Consider the following 17,976-nt stretch of genomic DNA (forward strand, 5'->3'; position numbering starts at 1 on the left):
GGCGCATGTACTGCCCGGGAATAGGATTAAATAGGAAGTATCTTTATAGTAAAAGCACTGGAAGTGAGTACCATGGTGGACCCTAGAGTTTGTGTGGGTCCCATACAGGATTCAGCAGCTCCCTTGAGTGAACCCATTTCTACTGTTAAAGCGGAGTCAAGCTCTTGGGAGAGCAATGGGGTTCCAACGAGATATGGGGTACCCTCCAGTAACAGTCAGTTATTTCTGCCAAAAATAAATAAAGGGCTCCAGAGTGTCCCGGGATTATCCTCTGTGGAAGTTGAAGAATACTCTGGCTGTGGTGTTGGACCGCCTTATTGACAGAGCTATGAATTTCTATCCCGGTAATGGCCATAATCCTTCAGAGCAACCTGAGGTGTTACGATCCGCATCTCGTAAGTGCTATGCCAAAACTAAACATTTGGAGGGACTATTAAACACGTGGTGTTTGTCTCCTGGGAATTTCACGTCAGAGTCACATGACCTTAAGAGAAAATGCTGATCACTCTGGTTGGGAGCCGTCCTTCTCTTATAGGGCGGCCATCATCGATGTTCTCTGTTTCTGGTTTGTCTTTTTCTTCTGAAGACTATGATTCTCCTCCTAAAAGGATGAGATTACAAGTGCTGTGGGTTCAACTTCCTCTGTCCAGGGTTCATCGATGACTGAGGGAAACCCTATGTTAACCCGTCAAATAGCCAACATCCGCATCCAGTGCAGTAGTGCCCATCGGAAGTGATGGGCACTTTTTAAAGTCATCAGGCTTTGGGGAAGGAGGGTGAAATAAATCATGCTTGGAGTGACGCAGACCAGTTCCTCTGGACAAGGTTGGCAGACCCCTGAAATGGACCAGTCATTGGTGGCACTCATGTTTAGGAAGGGGAAGACCCTGAAGAAGGGTTATGATAAGGCCATGAGGTCATTCTGAGATAAATTGTTGGACGTTCTTGGTCCCCTTACTCGTGTTTTTCAATTGCTGGACGATAGTGCAGTGTAGGTCTCTACATCAGGTGTGAGAGTTCTTAGGGGATCAATCCACAGGTCAGTTTGCCTGCTTGGCAATGCAAATGTGGTAGTGTCAGACTTGGCCTCTTCAGAGGCAGGTCCCGCAGTGCAATCGTGCTCTTTTTGGTACAGGTTCTTGAGGGACCTCACAGCCTATGGTCTTGGATAATGCCCAAACTAATTTAAGGAGGGTGTTTTTTCCTAGTGCCTAATAGGCAGGACAGGGTTCGAAATTGAGGGGATCAATACAAGCTCCTGCTTGTAGCCTAGAAGTGCCTGGTTAGCTTGATACTAACAGGTAGCAGGATCTACCTTTAACTACCTAAGCCAACTGATGCCGAAAAAGCATATTTAACTCTGTGCATGAGGTAGAATTTCTAAATAAACATTACGGTACAGCTGTATAACATTTAAATCTTAAAGGGTTATAAAGTATGGACACAATTATATGTTTGCCTCTTCTGTTGAAGTTACATTTGTGGAACGCGATGTACTAGGTCCTTGTTCCCCAGAGGTCGCTCCTGTTCACTGGCAAATGCTGGACACCCAGGAGCTGCTTGTAGCTCCTGCTTTTCCAATCATAATTTCGAACCCTCTAGGATCTGCACCTCTGGCTATCATTCCTAGGGCCCAATTCGGCCCCTGCCAGTTTACAATGAGAGGTACCCATTAAATGTATTTCTCCACCATAGGAGGACAGGAGACCTTTCCTGGGAGTGCTGGCCAGTGGAGAGGATAGCCGGGGGGGTGTTAAGGATGTTCACATTGCTCATCAGGTAAGCACTACACATTTTAATGCTTTTTCACTGAAAGATTTGGAGGACAGCCTCTCCAATTTCTTCCAGAATTGGTCAGCACGCATCTGAGATACTTGGCTGCTTCAAACAGTATCAGGGTACCAAATAGAATGTAGAATTTTCCTCCTGACCTTGTTAGCAGATGTCTCTTGGTGTTCGATGCAGAAAAGCAGTAGTTTGTTGGGCCCGTTGCAGTGGGTCCAGTAATACATTTTGCATCTCCCTTCCGCATTCCAGTTTTTGTGTTTCCAAAGGTGAACAAAGGTATTTGTCTGATTAGTAATATGAAGGCTGTGAACAACCTTGTATTGTACAGATACGTCAAAATGGAAGGCACCCATTTGTAAAGGGAGATTCTCCTTCGGGAAGATCGGGTGGTGAATGAGGATCTGAAAGATGCCAACTTTGTTGTTCTCATTTATCAACCTCATCAGGAGTTTCTTCATTTTATTTGGCCAGGCAAGTGGCAGTTTTCCTATCCTGTATGGCCTGCCTTCAGACCCACGGTGCTTTATAAAACTATCACACAAAGTACAGGCATTCCTCGGGCCACGGGAGATACGGAAAACCATTTATCTTGACAACATACTCCTGAAGGTACAGGATGCTAGGGCGCCTCTTATGCACCTCAGTGTGGGGGTGTCTCTCTTGCAAAACCTAGTGTTTGCAATCAATTCCAAGAAGTCTATTCTTGAACCTTTGCGATGCATCCAATTTCTGTGCTTCGCTATTGATTCTCAGCAATGTCCTCTCCTCCTTTGAATAACAAGAAAGAATGAAAATGTGTCCCATGATCAACTGGGTAGTGCTTTAAAATGCCTTCTCTTGCGGTCAGAAATGCGAGACGGACACAAAGGTATAGGTTTCTCAAGAGTTGCCATTTTATTAAATATAAAGGGGTGAGATAAATGCCTATCTTCATCTATCCTCACAAGGTTGTCCCTGCCTAGCAAACAAAAATTAAAGAAAGAATGACCTAGTGTCCAAAAAGTCTCTGACCCTCACACTAATACACCATTACCCTGGATCGATTCAGGAATACCCTGAGCAAAGTTCTGATTTAACCAAGTTCTGTTCAGTGTAACACAAAAAAAGTCCTTTCCATTCACTGGGCCTTCCACTTAGTAAAGTAAACGTCGCTTTCCCAGATGCTGGTCACAAAATCAAAACAAATGTTGTTATCCACAGTATCCTTCTTGGTAAAGCAAATTTATCTTTCTCAAAACACAAGTTCATAAACAAATGCAATTGTTCTCTTCAGAATGTCAAGCAATAATTAGCATATCACACTCATTCTTCAAATGAAACACTTTTGTCAGGATAGCACAGCAACCACTTTTGGTGATGTAATAATTTGTCAAAAAGGTGATAGAGTTACAAGTTCTTTCACCACAAACACACTTCTTCAAATCATCTTCTTTCCAGGTATACTCGCCTGCCAGGATTTAACTACTATTGATCCCTTTCCTGGTTTACTCGCCTGCCAGGATGAAAACTCCTACAACTACAATTGTGCTTCATGGGCGTATTTGTCCCAGGAATCTCCACATCTGCATCCTATGTGAGGAGGTTTGAACAATGGATGCTTCTTTTTATAGTCTCTTGACAATATGGGTTACAGATTTCCCAAAATTGCTATCCCATATAAGTTGAGGTGCGCACCTGCTGCCTTTGTATTACTCCTCTGTGGCCTCTAGGCTGCTGGCAATGCAGTTTACAGGTGTCCCCCAATTGGTGTCCCACATAAGGAGAATTGCACCCTTGCTGCCCTTTTCTTGCTTTACTTGTTCGGTATTCAGAAATATCAGTTTCTGCTAATTGTCTTGTTCTGAGCACCCCAGGGTCACCTGTAGTTTCAGGCCAACTCACTGGTCATCTCTGGTGTCTCCTTTACACTCGCTGGTGCTGCAGCAGATGTTCTGTGGTCTGTCTTCTCTGCCGCCAGTTCCCGCCTAACGGTCACTGTGAGTAAAGTTCTTTGTTGGAGCTCTGATAGCTCTGTATCATCTCTGCTGTCAATTCTGCAATGGAGCAGCTCATGGCATGTTGGGAGCTCTTCTCCCATATGGCTGGGTGTCTCTTCCTGTAGCCATCCACAATGCAGCTTCCTGCTGCGGTATCTCTGCACTGCAACATGCCTTCTCCCCTGTCAGCTTCAGCTGGCGCTCCATCTGCTTTCACGGCAAACCCTGCGTTCTGACCTGCTGCTACCTACACTACTCCTTCAGCATCTCCTTCCCTCAGCTGCAACTCATTCATTAGTTTAAATGTCACGCTCAGGTGCCTCAAATTACAACAACCAACAACTAGAGCACTCGTCATGTTTAATGACACCTATATTTCTCATTGCCTCTGAGTCCCTCTTCGTCGCCCAGTACCACAGGCATTATGGATACTGAAGTTTATATTTAGTTAGTTTTGACTGCTTTGTGAACTGAGAGTTGTCAGAGTTAGGGGAGGTTGTAAAAACGGTTTGTGATTTACTCTTGGGTTAGGACATCTTTTTAAGACAGAATCATAACAATTAGAGGTGGCCATATTTACTTCAGGAACTCCAAAGGTACCAATCGTATTCGGTTTAGCAGACTTTTCATAGTACATGCTTTGGGTAGTTATTTGGGGGGGAGTTGTACACTGACAGCATGCCATTAGGTATTTGGGAATTATGGGAATCTCATCCTCAGAAGAATATAAATACTGCGTCTATCCTAAAGGAGTCCCCACTTTGCCCTGACAGCCATCTCCTCCCATGTGATCCTCCCTCATGTTACCACCCCTAGGGTTATGATCAGATAGCAGCGACCTTCCCCATGCCACATGGGAGGAGATTTTAGGCTGGGGTTTAATGATGACTCCCAGGAGTCATCACACTCCATTCCGGTGATTTGTCTGGAACGCCTGCACCACAGGGCTCTTCAGAGACTCAATGCCAAGCAGCTTCACAAAGTGGTCTCCTATTTCCAGTTAATTCTGTTATCAAAAGGTGCCAGGGAAGCGTTACTATGGAGGCTCAGACACATGGAAGCCTGGAACGGAAGGTCAAAATTTGAATTTCTCTCCAGACAGTGCTGGACACAGATGCAAGTATGCTCGAATGGGAGGCTTGAAGAAGGGAGGAAAATGGCCTTCAGAAGAGAGATCTCTGCATTCCAAATTGTCTGCAACTCTTGTTTGTCTCTTTTATGCTGAAATGTTTGGTTGAGTACAACATGAACTTGTGTGTCCTCCTGAACATAGACAATGTCTCTGCAGTGCAGAACTTCAACTGCTTGGGAGGAACAAGGTTCAAAGTTTTGGCAGACTTGGCAAGAGATATTTGGCAATTTTGTCTGGACAGGGGATTAATGCTTCAGGAGAAATACTTCAGAAGCAGTGTTCCAGATAAGATTTTGAAGTGGGAGTATTTTTCCTCCAATTTTATTAAAAGTTGGGAGTACATTTATTTTTTAGAACATAAAAAAGTAATTCCGGAAAGGAGCCTCTTATGAGAAAATAAAAATAAGTTTCAAGCATAAAATTGAAAAGCTTTCGTAACGCATCATCCTTTGCACTTAGTTATTCATGCACATTAAAAGAAACAGTTTTACCTCTTCAGATCAGGCAGTATTAAACCTGCTTTGGAGTAAAGCGCTATATAAATTCAATAAATACAAAAACAAAATGAATAGTAGTTTCTTCCTGGGCACTACGTGTACTACTGGTTCAATCATATCCATGGAGCAGTGTTGGCAACTGCAGGGGGACATGTTATTTTGTGTCTTTTTTCTATTTTTTGTTGGGAGGATTTTTACTCCCTGTTTATAGTTTTAGGGTGTATTTGCCTTTTTATAGAGGGTAAAAGTGGCTAATGCACCCTTGCAGGCTGATCCAACATTAATAAATACAGTGGTGGACTGGATGTCTAGGTACTCTTAAAACAGGAGCAACTGGAAGCTAAAAGTTATTGCGTTTGTCCTCCTCCAATCGTTCTGGGGTCCAAATGATGCATATTCTTTTGTCTCACACCTCAACTGTCAGATACCTTGTTTTTGTTAGCTAGCATCCATTACTGGAGCCTGTGGTGGTGGATGCCGTCTTTGAGGATTTGACACTGCTCCAGGGCTATGCGCTTCTCCCCTTCTCTATGATAGTGAGAGCACTGGTTCAGGTGTGCAGGCTGCAGATACCCACAGTCCTTATCACCCTTTGTTGGCCATCCTAAGTTTGGCTCCCAGCCCTTCTGGAACTGGCAGTTAACTTTCTCCTCTAACTTTTCCTGCCATCTTTATGGGGGCGTTAACCAAATCTTTCTCTCTTTCTCATACTTACATGATAACATTTCAATTCACCATTTAAACCGTCCACTAGCCATTCTGCTTTTGTTGTTAAACAATTTGCTCTTCTAAAAGTAAATCTCTATTTTCCTTGCTACCTTTGCCTACCTCGCTCCACTGTCCATAACTTTCCCTCCTACACTTCTTCCTCCATCATCTGCTACACATCTGCCATGATCGCTGACACTTTACTTGCATCCTCTGTTTACCGAGAAGGAACCTCAGGCCCATCACAAAGCCATACACTACTTTTAGTAATACCTATTTACCGCTTTGAAACTGTCCTCCTGTAAAACCTTGCCTCCTCCTTCACACAACTTCGAATTTACCCTCTTCATTTTCTGCAATCCTGATCCAAGATCTACCTTCGCTCTATCAATGTGTACCCACGCTATCACAAACACAACCCTTCTTCTTTTAAACCTGCCCCACCTCTGTTTGATCCCCCCTATTTCTTTTTTTTATTGGAACCCTCTTTCCCCCAGCACTTTGCCTCTTCCCTTTACATGTGCTCAGAAGACAGTTGTCTGATACCCTGAGCAGTTGTGCCATACACTAACTGATTTGGTGCAGTATAACACATGTCTAACAGAGCATGTTATGCTACACTGCATTCCATTGGCTTTTATTCAGGTTTCTTTAAGCTATCTGGGAATAGGAGACCAGCTATAGCTACCTCACATTTTATGATCCCAGAGATCTTCAGACACAATAGGGATAGGGATTTTAGGAGTCGACTTCCCTAATATAGAGGAGTAGTCATTACCATGATCTGCAGGCCTCTGCACAGTTACTTTTGTCACTGACCCATTGCACCTAACAGGGATCATTTAATCGCCTCTCAGTCTCACCAAGTGCCAAGCAGGTATGTCTCTTGGAGGATCTGGCTTTTCCCTGCTCTTTCCTCTTTGTGCTCCGTGCATTCATCTGTACTCAGAACTCTTGGTTCTGACACTACTCTCAGCCACCTCAGTGCTCCCAGGTTATCCCTTTTGGGACTGGGCAGGGGATATGGTTGAATATTTTCCTGGTGAAGAAGCTGCTGCACTTCAAGAGTATCCTTGAGCACATCTTGAGTCCATCACACAACCATGAGCTAAACAATTCTCGTACCACACAACAATCTACTAGAAAATGCCTTCACGGAAAATGCTTGGTGTCGCAGGCAGGCTTTCTTACCACTTTTAAAGATCATCACTCCTTTTGATCCATTAGCAAGTAGGACGCATAAACCCCTAATACCACAATCAGACGCCATCCCACCAAGCCACTGGTACCTTTTCAATTGTTTATCTGTTTCTATCCTACTCTGACTGCACCTATCCTCTCACCTCTTTGCCCTCTTCCCTTGTTCCCTAATAGACTATAATCTGGTGGTTGTATGTTATTTCATCGACACAATTACGAAAAAGGTCATTAACATTTATTTACTTTTTTGGGAGTTTTCCCCTCCAAAGCCACCCTCCCCACCTATTTTTAACTATTCCCAAACCCCCAACCACTTACCTGCCCTTTCCCACCTCCCCAACATTTCGATGACCTTTTTCGTAATTCTGTACTCATAAAAAAGGCAGACGTAAAAATGACTGTCGATGAAACAACGGCACACCACTGTCTGGTTGATCCTGGTGTGGGCCCAACCCGCCACTATCCCAAAAAGTGTCAGGGCTGTATGACCACTGTGGTTTGGGTGGGCGCAGTATAAAAGCTTATTTACACTACAACATATCCTATCTTGCTTACATCTGCAGATATCAACTCTTTATAATTTGTAAATTCACTCTGTCAATATGTCTTTCACGTTATAACATTTTCATACTTACTCTTGACCTTTTTCTCCTTGAATCCAGCCCGGCTATCCTTCTTGGTCTCCCCACACAGGCGGTGTGTCTCATCTCAAGTCTACTTTTAATGACTCCATTTGTCTTTTTTTCAGGCCCCTCCCTTCAGCCCAAACATCCTCGCGGCCCGCACTCAGAAAAACCTAACAATTACACATCCATCTGACGAAATGGGCCTCATTCCGAGTCTGGCGCTAACCAATGGCGCTATTAGCGCCTTGGTCGGCGCCAGACCCGTACCGGCACTGCCCTGGTGGAATGGGAAATTACCGCCCTATTCCGAGTTGACCAGGGCGGTAATTTCCCATTCCCCAGGGCTCTTCCCCATTCCCAAATGAGCCCCCATAGGGCTCAATGGGAATGGGGAAATTGCAAATAACGGTGACCGTACTTTACGGTCACCGTTATTGGCTTAAAAGCCCCTTTGCGCCCTCGTTCCTAACGCCTGCTAAAAGCAGGCTAAAAGCAGGCGTTAAGGACGAGGGCGCAAAGGGAACTCGGAATGTGGCGGTAAGGGATTACCGGCACCGGTCTCGTTAACGGTGACCGGTATCCCTTACCGCCATACTCGGAATGAGGCCCAATGTCTTTGCGGCACCAGCTTGAATTGCAGACATGCATTCTCGCCGCTCATCCACACTCTTGTAGTCCACTCTCCTCCTCAGACTCAAACAGCTGCTACTCAGTTGTCTTTTTCTTTGCTCCTTGCGCACAGTCCTGTCTTTGCTACCCTACCCCCTCCTCAACACTGAGACGCTCTTCCCCGTCTAATCCATTTAGCACTGTCTGTGCTCTCCTCAAAATGCACTATTTTGTGGTCATTGGCCCTCATTACGACCGTGGCGGAGATCCATGGTGCAATTTGCACCATGGACCATGGCGCTAAGCTGCCAACTCCGCCATGGGGGTTGGCGGACTTACCGCCCCATTCCGACCTTGGTGGGGCAGTAAGTCCCCAATCCCCATTTACCCTTCCCCATTCCCATTTTTGCCCCATAGGGCATAATGGGAGTGGGGAAGGCGTTAATTACGCCACCGTAAATTACGGTGGCGTAATTAACGACAAGTCCCGTAGCGCCATGGATTTTTCCGCCTGCAAAAAGCAGGCGTAAAAATCGCCATGGCGCTACGGGAACTCGTAGTCTGGCGGAAAGGTATGCCATGCATTACGCTGGCGTATACCCCTTTCCGCCAGGGTCGTAATGAGGGCCATTGTCCTTAACCCTTCATTATTCCAGTGCTATTTTCATACTGGCTCTGTTAAATCGGTATCATTGCCTATATTTGTACAGGGCTTTGGGGAAGTTTGGAATAAATTCAATAAAATGTAATTAAATGCATAAATACATGATACATACTTATGCACGTGATGCATACATACACAATGTACACTTAATACAGGCTGCATGCTTGAGACAGGGTGGGATTCAGCAGGGAACCTGCTACACTGTGGAGGAGGATGTGACAGGAAATACCTCACCATGTGTCCGCCGCACAGTGTTCCCGCTATGTAGATGTTTTGCCACAGATTTCTAATTGGTTCCAAATATTTATTTATTTATTTTGAAATTTGTATAGTGCTCCAAACCCGAAGGCATGAACAGACATTTGAACGCAGATCCTGAAGCTCACTCTATCTATGTCTTGTTATCACCAGCACTTCACATGGCTCCAAGTCCATATTTCCCACACTGAGGCCTGCAGGCTACTGCAACACTCAGTGACGGCCTGACTCCATCCATGCTCCAAAGCCCTTGCTATCGCTCTAGGACCCTTGAGCTCATTGTGGGGTTGCAGAGTCTTTTCGACATATATGACATGCCAACATTTTAGAGACCACTAGTGGGAGAATTGAATTTGACCATTAACATTGTGGTGAGGAATATTTTGGGAACGAGAAAGTAAAAATCTCTGAAAAAAATATCAACTTTTTTCCTCAAAAAATTCTGGTGCCTTCCTAAATAATGAGGGTTGGCTCCAGGGCACTAACTTCTGGTTTACCCGGGAGGTTCCGGCGCCCCCCAAATTCCCATTGAAAGTATAGGGACTCTTCTGCAGACCGCCTTTCCTCGGTACCCAGGTGGTATTTCCCTGCAGGCCCCAGAGCACCCGCGTACTCGGCGTCCATGGCTGGCGTGTATATTTCCAGGACCTAGGGCACAAGTGTGTCGAGTCTCAGACCTCTAGCACAATCCCATGTCTCTCCTGCTCTGGAGAGAGTGGCCTTATCCAGGCTTTAGGTCCCTTGACGTTACATAGCCTTTTCCCAGGCTCCAGGTATCCGAGTCTGACCGCCACGGCAGGGACGGTGCTGCCTAATTGGTGTCTGATTGGACTGAGAAGGGTCAGGCGCTGGGAAGTACTTTGTCAAGCCTGTTGTCATGATCACCCTCTCGCCTTCAGACTACAGGAGCATCTTATTTACAGGTTTGGAGGCCAGGGAGCTGGAAAGGCTGCCAAGCCCCTAATGAGACGCATCCCTCATGATGTCGGTGTCTTGGATGCAATTTTACTGCGATGCTGAGTGGAGATTGCAGTCACTTTGTTCCCTGTTCTATAGACGGTTGCGTGCTCATGGCAGCACACAGTCGGATTCCCAGTGTGGCTGCTTACAGCTTTAACCGAGACCAGTCTGGTTGGTGAAGGTGGCCCAGTGCCGTGGGGTCCCTTACAAAGAGCCGGCGGGCATAAAAATACTGCATGCATAAATGACTGGCCCCGCTCTGGGCAGGGGTAAGGGACTACCTGCTAAGCATGGGTGAGTCGGTTTGAGCCAAACTCAAACCCCTAGAATTTCCAGGAATTCGATCAGGTTAAACTTTATAGGTTTTTCCAGAGCCTCTAGATAAGAAAGTTTTTGTGGATTCAGTCTCACTTCTATATAAAGGCAGACAAGTAGACACGTGGTACAGACTATTATCAATAATAGGGCCTAGGCAGAATTAGTTTAGAATTCTTTGTGGGGTTGGAGGGCACATGATTTGTGGGTGTCATGTGTGGGAATTGTGGGTGAGGGCGGTAGTACACACACATAGATTTTCTATGCGTAGCGGTAGGTCAAGCAGCAAAACCCCATGTGCATATAATAGGCCTAGGAAAAGGCCAGAGCACTGACAACCGCAAGTGCTTTAAAGTTAGCGAAGAAGAAAGCCAAACCACTCAGACATCATGTGCATTTACTAGAAGTCCTGAGCACTGCAAGCCCCACACACATCTTGTAGGCCGAGGAGATGCCCAAAGCACTGAGAACACCATGCGTATTTAGTAGGCATAGGAGAAGGCCAAACTACTTTTAACCCCACACACATTTAGTAGGTGAAGGGGAAGGACGAATAATTGAGCACCCGATGTGCATTTTGTGGGTGGGGGAGAAGGCCAAAGCAATAAAAGCCACATGTCTATTTAGTAGGTAGAGGAGAAGGTCAAATCACTGAGAAACCCGTGTGAATTTATTATTCAGAGAAAAACAAACCACTGAGAACCCCACCAGCATTTTCTGGGTGGGGCAAACGCCATGACACTGAGAACTCTATGTGCATTTAGTAGGTATAGGAGAAAGCCAAACCACTGAAAAAATAAATCATGCGCACTTAGTAGGTGGAAACGGCCAAAGAACTGAGAACCCCACATGCATTTAGCAGGCAGAGAAAGCCAAAGCACTGCGCAACACTTTTGCATTTAGTAGGCAGAGGAGAATGGCAAAGCACTGAGAACCCCATTGGGAGACGGTCAAAGCACTTAGGATCTCATGTGTTTTTCCTAGAAGAAGGTCCAAGTACTAAGCAGCACATTTGCATTTTGAGGGCTGAGAACGCTGAATCAATGAGAACACCAAATGCATTTAGTAGGCAGAGGAGGTCAAAGAACTGAGAACCCCATTCGCATTTAGTAAGCAGAGAAGGTCAATGCTTTGGGAACCCAATGTGAATTTAGTCAGCAGAGAAGGCCAAAGCACTGAGAACCTCATGTACATTTTGTGGGCTGCGTAGAAGACCGAAGCACTGAGAACCTCACGTACATTTTGTGGGCTGCGTAGAAGACCGAACCACTGAGAACCCTGCATGCATTTAGTAGGTGAAGCAGAAAGTCAAAGCACTGAGAGCAATATGTGTATTTGGTAGGTGGAGAAGGTCAAAAGACAGAGAAACTAATGTATGTTTAGTGGCCAGTGAGGGTAAAAGCACCAAGAACGTCATGAGCATTTAGTAGACAGAGAAGGGCAAAGCACTGAGAACCCTGCATGTATTTAGTAGGTAGAAAATGTCAAAGCACTGAGAACACCATGTGCATTTTTTATGCGGATGAGAAGGCCAAGCGCTAAGAACCCCCTCATCATTTATCGAGTGGAAGAGGTCAATCAAATTAACGTGCTTGAATCCTCTGCGGTACACAAACACGGTAGAGGACAAAATAGGGGTCAGGAAAGGAATGTATCTGATGGTTACTTTTCCCCTGTTACAGCGCCATGGCTGTGTTGTAGAAGCATTGATAGCATGTTGGTTTCTGAACCATCCAATCAGTAACCTTAGATCCCTTCCTCTGCAATTAATTTGTGCCTGCAGTGGTTTTTCACGTGCAGTAGGTGCCGGGGGATAGAGTTCAAGAGGAGAAGAGAGGACACCAGTTTAGCCAGAAAGAGCAATTCACAGATGAGGAAGAAGAGGTGATTCGTGAAAAATCCCTGCCTCCGATTTCCTTGGGACCAAATGACAATAAAGAACATGACAAAGGTTATGCGCCAGCCCCTGATTCACGATTGAGAACCTGAGATCTCTATTTTGGGGATCCCATGTATATCCAGTGAGACTAAGAGTCAGAACAAGTGGGTGCAGACATTGACAAACGCGTTCAATTATCAAGTGCAAGCACTGTACTCAGGAAGTAAGCTCAGACACTCCCCATCTGCCGGTACACAGCCTTTTCCAAAAATGTTGGAAAAACACAGATGCTCATGGTAGTACAATTTTACAGCCAATAACATCAACAGCACCGGCGCCTAATCTAACAGCAGACATATAGCATCCACTGCAAAGCAGACCCCAAGAAAGGAGAGGAGATTATGGCCCCATCTCAACCGGAGTGTGGAGTTTATTTGATAGTGGAAAAGCAACTAGCGCACCTTGCTACCTGCCATGTATGTAGAAAAGTGTCTTGTGAGCGAAAGTTGGGTACCACATTAGGAACCTTTTAATGGTGGGGCCACATGAGATGGCATCATCCCCATGCTTGGCGAAAGAAAAAGGGGATAGGGCAGACACCCACTCCGCAACTGCAGGTAATGGGCACATTTGCAACATGATCCCACACCACTTCACCCCAGAAACTTGCTGATTAACAGATGTCCACAAGCCCTGGCAGAACACCATCTTTGTCAGCAGATCCCATGTGACAGACAATAGATGTGCTCCTCAAAGGTCCAGCCCACCATCAATGGTGGGTTTTCAACATGTACCAAAATACTATAAAATACATCAAAAGCTCTGTCTATTCAATGGCAACCTTGGTGTATTACTGGCTATAAAGTGACTTCACTCTTCCTTTGTAGAAAACTGTGGCTTCGGGCAGCTCCCTGCCTTGTAGATCCCTGCTGGGAAATTCCCATTTGGCTCTACATCACATGATCATCAGTACTGCACCACTCCGCCCACTTAGTAGAAGCAGTGGGAATGGCCCTGGACTGCTGTGAGGGCAAGAAAGTCTACCAAATGGCGGACATGTGGACCAAAGCCCCATGCATAGATTTCATGGACATCACTGGACATAGGGTCACCTTGAAATGTACCTCTTGTCAGCAAAGTCAAGGACAGCAGCCGCCAAATGTAATTTACTAGTAGGCCATCTTGTGTATGGAAAGAGTTGACAGCAGGTCTCATAGGGGAGCTGATCTCTGGAAGAATGCAAAGAAGAGTGTGGCACATTGGCTCACTCCTCGCGATTTATAAGTGGACTTATTGACAGCTAACTATGGATGTGATATCGTAGCTGTCCTGAGGATATGCAACACCAGGAAAATGACCCCTGCTTTTACCATGTCCTTCACTTTGTTGAAAGTCAGTACTGACCAGTAAATGAGTTGGAAAGTGTGTCCGAAACGTTTTGAACCACTATGCCCACTCCCACATTGCCTGGAATGATTAAAAAGAAAGATGCAGTCTCATTACGAGCTCCCTTACAACCGGCTCAAAAATGCAACGCGGACTCAATTGCAGGGTGGCAGAGAGGAAATGGCGTGCTTCATGTTCATCCCCTGACAAACTGGCCTGCCACCTGCTCCAAAGGCAATACCGGCTCTCCGTTCTCACCAAAAAGAGAGCCCTTATCGAAGCCCGCATCTGTGCGGCATCAAACAATTCGGCCGAACTCTTTAAAATCTGCAAGGAGCTGGCCAACCCTGCTGCAGTCCCTACCTCTCCTGTCCCCTCCCAGGCCCTCTGCACAGCACTGGCCTCTCACTTCATTTCTAAAACTCAGGACCTCCTGTCCTCACTCTCCTCCTATCACCTCCCCTCCTCTATTCCTTGCCCTTCCTCTGGCCCTTCTGCAGCCACCCCTCCACTCTCCTTCTCTGCCTTTCCCCTTTTCTCTGCTGACGAGGTTTCGAGACAAGTCCGATCTATGAAAGTCTCGTCAAAACAGGTCCACCCCTGTTCCTCCAAAACTATCAAGGACCACATTGTCTCCTTGGCTCCTGCCCTTGCTGACTTCTGCAATCACTCCTTCGTCTCCGGAGTTTTCCCATCCCCTCTCAAGCACTCCCTTTTGCACCCCCTTCTTAAGAAACCCTCTTCCAACACTGCCTGCCCAGCTAACTATCGCCCAATTTCTATCACTCCCTTCTTGGGCAAGCTCCTGGAGAAACTGGCCTTCTCCCAGCTTAATCGCCATGCTGAATCTGTTGGTAGTCTCCATGACCATCAGTCTGGCTTCAGAGCTGCCAGAAGCACGGAAACTGCCCTCCTGAACATCCGTGAGGACCTGCTCTTGAACCTTGACTCGAACATTCCATGTGTTCTCATTTTGCTTGATCTCTCTTCTGCCTTTGATACTGTCAACCATAGCATCCTGCTTAACCGTCTCCGTGATAACCTGGGTATCACTGGTCAGGCTATGGCGTGGTTGACCTGTTTCCTCTCCAATCGACCCTCCCAGGTCCAACTGGGGTCTTTCCTCTCTGACACCTTTTTCTCTACCCGTGGTGTCCACCAGGGATCTAACCTCTCTCCCTGGCTTTTCAACCAGTATCTGGCACTTCTCGCCCACCGCATCTCCGCTCTCTGCCCCAACTTTCAGTGCTATGTGGATGAAACCCAGCTCATCTTCAGGCTACCCTCGGCCTCCTCTTCTCCTTCCCTCATCTCTAACTGTCTTTCTGCTATCCAGGAATGGTGTGCCGCCAACGACCTCTGCTTAAATGCCAGTAAGACTGAGATTCTACTCATCGGCACACCCACTCCCTCCTTCCCTGCAGCTGTTTGGCCGGCCTCTCTTGGCCCTCTTTCCACTCCTACCTGTAAGGCAGAAAACCTTGGGGTCATCTTTGACTCCACACTCTCCTTCTCTCCTCACATATCCGATGTCTCTAAGAAGTCACACTACCAGCTACACCTCAGAGGTATCCTTCCTTTCCTCTCCTTCCCCCAGAAGCTCACTGTCTCTAGAGCCCTGGTTCTCTCGAAGCTGGACTACTGTAACAGCCTCTATCTAAATCTGCCCGCCTCTATTCTCCGCCCTTGCAACTCATCCAGAACAGGACTGCGAGACCAGGGACCATATCTCTCCAGGACTGAAATCACTACACTGGCTCCCAGTGACTGCGAGGATCAAGTTCAAAACCCTCTGCATTGTCCACAAGGCCATCTGGGGCCTTGGGCCAAAATACCTTCAACTCTCTCTTCCCAAATATCTTCCTTCTCGAGCTCTTCGCTCATCCGCCTCCAACTCCCTCAGGGTCAGCCACTTCTCCAAAGAACGAGTTGGGGGCAGATCTCTCTCCTCTGCAGGGGCCTCCCTCTGGAACAGCCTTCCTGCCTCCTTGAAACTTGAGGAGAACCATCTCCGGTTCTGGAAGCACCTCAAAACCTTTCTCTTTGCCTTCACTTTCTCTCCCCTCTCCCCTGCTAAAATTACTGAAACTGCACTGAATCTGCAACTGGGCCACTCACCGTTCTCGGTCCCTGCCCAGCCACTCTCCCCTGCACTGCTTCCCGGGCAACCCCTGCACTGCGGGACTGTGTCTGTATCCCTACAGCCCCCCTTCCCTAGCACTTGTCTGCACTTACCTCGCACTTGCCACCAGCTGGCCCTTGTTATTTATAATGTTTTTTGCTTATAACCCTGTACTGCATTTTCCCCTCTCCCTTTCCCCTTGCAGTTTTCCCTTCCCCTCTACCCCTGCACTTGCACGATCTGAATGACACCTGGCCTAGTAGGATCGTTGTCTGTCTCCCCCTGTACCCCCCGCCTCGTCGCGCCTTGAAACACTTGTGTATAGGCGCGTTACAAATGCCATATCATATCATATCATAACAGTTGGAATTGGAAGTACCAAACACAGGAACTGACAGATGATTCAGAAGCAGAGAAACTGTCTATGAATCTGTGCTCAACCCTTCACCTGGATCCACACATTGCGGGGATGAAGGGGTATATGGTGCACCCCGTGGCATCTTTTCTTGATCCAGGTTTCGAACTCAAGGTGGTAACCCTACTCATTGCAGGGACCACTGCAAGCTAATTGTGAGGCACTGGCCCTATTGGGAAGCTCCTCATGAGACTGAGACACTAGCAGAGCCTTTCAAGCCCACCAAGCCAGACCCAAACATACAACATAGCAATTGAAACATGTCCCTTAAAAGGAATAGCATTGCAACATTTAAAAGGACTAGCCATGCAAGAAAACACAGGTTCTCCCTCAGTGCTGAGGCCAAGGGAAACATTCCACATCGTAATACATACTGCCATCGTCCTGGGAAGTCTGACGTTTACAATGTTTTGCTTAACCATTGAAGAACTGATTTTCTCAGACCACTTGAAAGAGAAAGTAAACAAACCCCTGCCTACTGGCTTCACAGCATTGCACGGGTCGAACATTCCTAGTGATAAAGAGCATATGTAACAGGCAGCATCCTCCACATACCAGATCATTTTGTAACTCCAAATTCACATGAAGAGAGAGCCGGGGCACCAGGATTGACACAGGCAGCACCAAGTCAGGTATAGACGGCGAATCACCCCTGTCCATGGTCTTACTGAAATCCAAGATGGCAGCAGGCCTTTATGAAACATCAGGCCAGCTCCCTCCCAGACCATATGAACACAAACGTATGGCCAAATCATAGAATAGCACTCAGTACACTGTTCTCAGTATTGTAAGGCGCCACCGAAGAAGAGAGGTGAAGGAACCATAGAATCTATTCAATTTTGTCGTGCAATGTGGGGGGGTTTGAGTAGGAGGAGGGAGTTTGGTGGAACGTGATGAGAGAGGAGGACTGTGAAATGCAAGAGCAGAGAGCTGGAGGTTAAGAGAGTCAGAAGGTTGAAGAAAGAGTAGTGTCATCTGGGGAGAAAATTGTGGGCTGGAGAAAGAGGGAATTGTCATCAGAAGATAGATGTTGGGAACTAAAGGTGGTTGACCATCAGAGAAAAAGATAATTGGGTGCAGGCTGGAAGAAGAAGGAGTTGCCATCTGGTGGAGAAGAGTTTCTTGGAAGTGGAGGAGGGGTACCATCAGATAAAGATAATGAATGGTAGGAACGTTTCAGGAGAACGGGTACCATCTAGAGAGAGTGGGGAAATTGGAAGACAGAAGCCATCAGGAGACCAACAGTCCAGGAGATGGAAGGAGGTGAAAGGTCCTAATATCAGTGGCAGGGAGAGAAGAGATAGGGGTGGAGATATAGCCAGGATACTTCAGGAGGCAGGATAAAAACAGGTAGGCCCACTAGAAAGAAAGATCATGGAGGTTCTATGAGACCAGGTCAGTCCTGCGCAGAATCCAATGGGAGCAGGTAGGAGATGGTGCA

At 46.6% G+C, this 17,976-nt stretch overlaps 1 protein-coding gene across 9 annotated transcripts in view; it reads right to left on the reverse strand.

Moving 5' to 3' along the window:
• MEGF11 (multiple EGF like domains 11) overlaps positions 1-17,976 on the reverse strand; it is a 2,301,522-nt gene that overhangs the window by 958,944 nt on the left and 1,324,602 nt on the right. The gene's annotated exons all lie outside the window — the stretch shown is intronic.

This window comes from Ambystoma mexicanum, chromosome 11, assembly GCF_040938575.1.
Source record: "Ambystoma mexicanum isolate Mex_15411 chromosome 11, UKY_AmexF1_1, whole genome shotgun sequence".
NCBI lineage: Eukaryota > Metazoa > Chordata > Amphibia > Caudata > Ambystomatidae > Ambystoma > Ambystoma mexicanum.